At 37.3% G+C, this 6200-nt stretch overlaps 1 non-coding gene across 1 annotated transcript; it reads right to left on the bottom strand.

Moving 5' to 3' along the window:
- Window positions 1-5565: 5565 nt before the first annotated feature.
- On the bottom strand, window positions 5566-5673 carry LOC148549262 (small nucleolar RNA R71). Its single transcript, XR_015897484.1, has one exon. It is a non-coding gene; the product is annotated as a small nucleolar RNA R71 (small nucleolar RNA).
- Window positions 5674-6200: the final 527 nt, after the last annotated feature.

Genomic DNA, 6200 nt, shown 5'->3' on the forward strand with positions numbered 1-6200 from the left:
TTCTTCTTGTTCTTCTTTCCTTTTCCTGATGACTTTCCAATGTCAGGGGTATTCTTCTTCACTGTCCCCTCTGGTGCCTTTCCTTGTAGCACCTTCTCAGTATCTTTGTTCTCCTGATCCTTATTTTCTTCAGACTTGCTTTGGCTAGAAAGGGTCTTCCTAGTATGATCGAATCACTTCTTTCTTCTTCTAAGTCCATGATCACAAAATCAGCTGGGAAGATAAACTTGCCCACCTTGACTAGGAGGTTCTTTACCACTCCATTAGGTCTTATCAAGGATCTATCAGCTAGCTGTAATGACATTCTGGTTGGCTTCACTTCTTCTATAGATAACCTTCTCATCATGGAGAGTGGCATCAAGTTGATGCTCGAACCCAAATCACATAAAGCTTTATCAATTGGCATGTTGCCAATGGTACAAGGTATGAAGAAACTCCCAAGATCCTTAAGTTTTGGTGGTAGGCCTTTCTGAATCACAATACTGCACTCTTGAGTTAGGATCACTGTTTCTTTTTCTTTCCAACTTCTCTTCTTGTTGATGAGCTCCTTGAGAAATTTCGAATAAAGTGGCATTTGTTCTAATGTCTCAACAAGTGGAAGGTTGATCTCTAGCATCTTGAAGATTTCTAGGAACTTGGGGAATTGCTAGTCCTTGATCTCTTTGTGCAGCCTTTGAGGGTATGGTAGAGGAGGGACATAAGGCTTCAACTCCTCCTTCAGCTTTGGTGGTTGCTCCTCTAAGACTTGCTTTCCCTTCTTTGAGGCTTGTGGTTCCTCCTTCTTCTTGTCCACCTCTGTTCCTTCCTTGCTAGCAACCTTGGTATCATCCTCCAATGTCTTCCCACTCCTCAGTTGTAAAGCTTTGCATTCCTCCTTAGGGTTGGAAATGGTATCACTGGGGAAGGCATTGGTTGCCCTTTCAGTTTGTTGCTTAGACAATTACCCAATTTGCCTTTCCAGATTCCTCATGGAAGCTTCATAACTCTTGTTGGCCAGTTCTTGATTCTTCATCGATTTCTCCATCATCATCTCCAAGTTGGAGATCCTTTGGGATTCTTGTTGCTGTTGTGGTTGAGTGTGGGATGTTGATGGTTGATGGAAATTATTCTGGTTAGTTGATGGATTATTTGGTGGGTAGAAGGTGGATGAGAGATGATTATTTTCAGGTTTTCTATATGGATTTTGGTTAGTGGTTTGATTATTTTGGTGGTTTGTGTTACAAAAGTTGCTTGGGTTGGAATTTCTTTGCCATGAATTCTGGTTTTCTCCCCACTTCAGGTTGGGGTGGTTCCTCCATGAGAATTCATTTTGTCTAGAACCTTGGTTGTGCATGTATTGAACTGGTTCATGCTGTTGTTCACCATTGTATGTGATGAGCAGATAATTTATACGCTTTTTGACATTGTTTTTAGTATGTTTTTAGTAGAATCTAGCTACTTTTAGGGATGTTTTCATTAGTTTTTATGATAAATTCACATTTCTGGACTTTACTATGAGTTTGTGTGTTTTTCTGTGATTTCAGGTATTTTCTGACTGAAATTGAGGGACTTGAGCAGAAATCAGATTCAGAGGTTGAAAAAGGACTGCTGATGCTGTTGGATTCTGACCTTCCTGCACTCAAAGTGGATTTTCTGGAGCTACAGAACTCAAAATGGCGCGCTTCCAATTGCGTTGGAAAGTAGACATCCAGGGCTTTCCAGCAATATATAATAGTATATACTTTAGCCAAGAATTGACGACGTAAACTGGCGTTCAACGCCAGCCTTCTGCCCAAATCTGGCGTCCAGCGCCAGAAAAGGATCCAAAACCAGAGTTGAACGCCCAAACTGGCACAGAAACTGGCGTTCAATTCCACAAATGGCCTCTGCACGTGCAACACTCAGGCTCAGCCCAAACACACACCAAGTGGACCCCGAAAGTGGATTTATGCATCAATTACTTACTCATGTAAACCCTAGTAGCTAGTTTATTATAAATAGGACTTTTTACTATTGTATTAGGCATCTTTTGATCATCTTAGGATCTTAGGATCATCTTTTAACGCATTGTTCTTAGATCAAGGGGGCTGGCCATCTTGGCCATGCCTGGACCTTCACTTATGTATTCTCATACGGTAGAGTTTCTACACTCCATAGATTAAGGTGTGGAGCTCTGCTGTTCCTCAAAGATTAATGCAAAGTACTACTGTTTTCTATTCAATTCTTCTTATTTCACTTCTAAGATATCCATTCGCACCCAAGAACGTGATGAAGGTGATGATTATGTGTGACGCTCATCATCCTTCTCCCTTATGAACGCGTGCCTGACAAACACTTCTGTTCTACATGAATTAAGCTAGAATGAGTATCTCTTAGATCTCCTAACTGGAATCTTCGTGGCGTAAGCTAGAATGATGGCGGCATTCAAGAGAATCCGGAAAGTCTAAACCTTGTCTGTGGTATTCCGAGTAGGATTTAATGATTGAATGACTGTGACGAGCTCCGAACTCGCGATTGCAGGGCGTTAGTGACAGACGCAAAAGGATAGTAAATCCTATTCCAGCATGATCGAGAACCGACAGATGAATAGCCGTGCCGTGACAGGGTGCGTGAGCATATTATTCACTGAGAGGATAAGATGAAGCCATTGACAAGGGTGATGCCTCCAGACGATTAGCCGTGCCGTGACAGGGCATTGGATCATTTTCCCGTGAGATGACCGAAAGTAGCCATTGACAATGGTGATGTATCACATAAAGCCAGCCATGGAAAGGAGTAAGACTGATTGGATGAAGATAGCAGGAAAGCAGAGGTTCAGAGGAACGAAAAGCATCTCCATTCGCTTATCTGAAATTCCTACCAATGATTTACATAAGTATCTCTATCCCTATTTTATTATATAATATTCGAAAACACCATTATCACTTTATATCCGCCTGACTGAGATTTACAAGGTGACCATAGCTTGCTTCATACCAACAATCTCCGTGGGATTCGACCCTTACTCACGTAAGGTATTACTTGGACGACCCAGTGCACTTGCTGGTTAGTTGTATCGAAGTTGTGACAATTATGAATTAAGATCAGAGCACCAAGCTTTGGAGCCATTATCAGGATTTGTTTGAGCCTGGAGATCACAATTTCGTGCATCAAGTTTTTGGCGCCGTTGCCGGGGATTGTTTGAGTTTGGACAACTGACGGCTCATCTTGTTGCTCAGATTAGGTAATTTTCTTTTCGTTTTCTTTTCAAAAATATTTTTCAAAAAAATCTTTCAAAAAATTTCTCCTTTGTTTTCGAAAAAAAAAAAGTAATAAAAATGTTTTCAAAAATGTTATTCAAAATTTTTAAGAATGAATTCTAGTGTTTCATGAAGCATGTAAAGCCTGGCTGGCTGTAAAGCCATGTCTAAATTTATTTGGACTGAGGCTTGCAATTTGTTATCAAAGAGCAATATACTCTCGTGTTAAATGCTGAAGCTTGGCTGGCCATTGGCCATGTCTAGTGTTTTGGACTGGAGCTTTCATTGAAAGCTTGGCTGGCTAGTGAGCCATGTCTAATTCCTGGACTGAAGCTTTAGACTAAGAATGCAAGATTCCTGGAATTCATATTAAAAATTTTGGAATCCTTATTTTTCTTTTTCATATAATTTTCGAAAAAAAATCCAAAAAAAAATTAGAAAATCATAAAAATCAAAAATATTTTCTGTTTCTTGTTTGAGTCTTGAGTCACATTATAAGTTTGGTGTCACTTGCATATGCATCTTGCATTTTTCGAAAATATCATGCATTCATAGTGTTCTTCATGATCTTCAAGTTGTTCTTGGTAAGTCTTCTTGTTTGATCTTGATGAATTTTTGTTTTGTGTCTTTTCATGTTTATCATATGCATTCTTGAATTCTTAGTGTCTAAGCATTAAAGAATTCTAAGTTTGGTGTCTTGCATGTTTTCTTTGCATTAAAAATTTTTCAAAATTATGTCTATGATGTTCATCTTGACATTCAAAGTGTTCTTGGTGTTCATCTTGACATTCATAGCATTCTTGCATGCATCACATGTTTTGATCTAAAAATTTCATGCATTGCATATTTTTCATGTTTTTCATAAAAATTTCAAAAATCAAAAAAAATATCTTTCCCTTTTTCTCTCATCAAATTCGAAAATTGAGTTGACTTTTTCAAAAGTTTTAAAAATCAAGTTGTTTCTCATAAGTCAAATCAAATTTTCAATTTGAAAATCTTATCTTTTTCAAAATCTTTTTCAAAAATCAAATCTTTTTCAAAATTCTTAGTTATTTTCGAAAATTCCAAAAATATTTTTCAAAAATCTTTTTCTTATTTTTATACCAAATTTTCGAAAATAACATAATCAATTAATGTTCTGATTCAAAAATTTGAAGTTTGTTACTTGCTTGTTAAGAAAGATTCAAACTTTAAGTTCTAGAATCATATCTTGCGATTTCTTATGAATCAAGTCATTAATTGTGATTTTAAAAATCAAATCTTTTTCAAAACTAATTCCTATCATATCTTTTCAAAAATATCTTCTTATCTTATCTTTTTCAAAAATATCTTTTCAAAATATCTTTTCTAACTTCCTAACTTCTTATCCTTTCAAAATTTGTTTCAACTAACTAACTAACTTTTTGTTTGTTTCTTAACTTTTTCAAAACCACCTAACTAACTCTCTCTCTCTCATTTTCGAAAATATCTTCCCTCTTTTTCAAAAATTCCTTTTTAATTAACTAATTATTTTTATTTTTTATTTCAAAAATTTTCAAAAATTACTAACATTTTTCAAAAACCATTTTCGAAAATCACTAACTCTTTTTCAAAATAATTTTCGAAAATTATCCCTCCCCCATCTCATTCTATTTATTCATTCATATCCTAACATCTCATCTCACCTCTCTTCCATCCTCACAGTTGTGTTTCTTCCATTATATTACATTCTTTGTCTCCCCCTCTTTTCTTCCACTCACAAAGGGATCTCTATACTGTGGTATAAAGGATCTCTATTATTATTATTATTTTTCTGTGCCTTCTTCTTTGTCATATGAGCAGGAGCAAGGACAAGAACATTCTTGTGGAAGCAGATCCAGAACCTGAAAGGACTCTGAAGAGAAAATTAAGAGAAGCTAAAATACAACAATCCAGAGATAACCTTTCAGAAATTTTCGAACAGGCAGAGGAGATGGCAGCCGAAAATAATGATAATGTAAGGAAGATGCTTGGTGACTTTACTGCACCTAATTCCAATTTACATGGAAGAAGCATCTCCATTCCTGCCATTGGAGCAAACAACTTTGAGCTGAAACCTCAATTAGTTTCTCTAATGCAGCAAAACTGCAAGTTTCATGGACTTCCATCTGAAGATCCTTTTCAGTTCTTAACTGAATTCTTGCAGATATGTGATACTGTTAAGACTAATGGAGTAGATCCTGAAGTCTACAGGCTCATGCTTTTCCCTTTTGCTGTAAGAGACAGAGCTAGATTATGGTTGGATTCTCAACCCAAAGACAGCCTGAACTCTTGGGATAAGCTGGTCACGGCTTTCTTAGCCAAGTACTTTCCTCCTCAAAAGCTGAGCAAGCTTAGAGCTGATGTTCAAACCTTCAGACAGAAAGAAGGTGAATCCCTCTATGAAGCTTGGGAAAGATACAAACAGTTGACCAAAAAGTGTCCTTCTGACATGCTTTCAGAATGGACCATCCTGGATATATTCTATGATGGTTTATCTGAGCTATCAAAGATGTCACTGGACACCTCTGCAAGTGGATCCATTCACCTAAAGAAAACGCCTGCAGAAGCTCAAGAACTCATTGACATGGTTGCTAATAACCAGTTCATGTACACTTCTGAAAGGAATCCTGTGAGTAATGGGACGCCTATGAAGAAGGGAGTTCTTGAGGTTGATACTCTGAATGCCATATTGGCTCAGAATAAAATATTGACTCAGCAAGTCAATATGATCTCTCAGAGTCTGCATGGAATGCAAGCTGCATCCAACAGTACTCAAGAGGCTTCTTCTGAAGAAGAAGCTTATGATCCTGAGAACCCTGCAATAGCAGAGGTAAATTACTTAGGTGAACCTTATGGAAACACCTATAACTCAACATGGAGAAATCATCCAAATTTCTCATGGAAGGATCAAAAGCCCCAACAAGGCTTTAATAATGGTGGAAGAAACAGGTTTAGCAATAGCAAGCCTTTTCCATCATCCAC

Source organism: Arachis ipaensis, chromosome B8, assembly GCF_059453495.1.
Source record: "Arachis ipaensis isolate K30076 ecotype BB chromosome B8, ASM5945349v1, whole genome shotgun sequence".
Classification (NCBI taxonomy): Eukaryota; Viridiplantae; Streptophyta; class Magnoliopsida; order Fabales; family Fabaceae; genus Arachis; species Arachis ipaensis.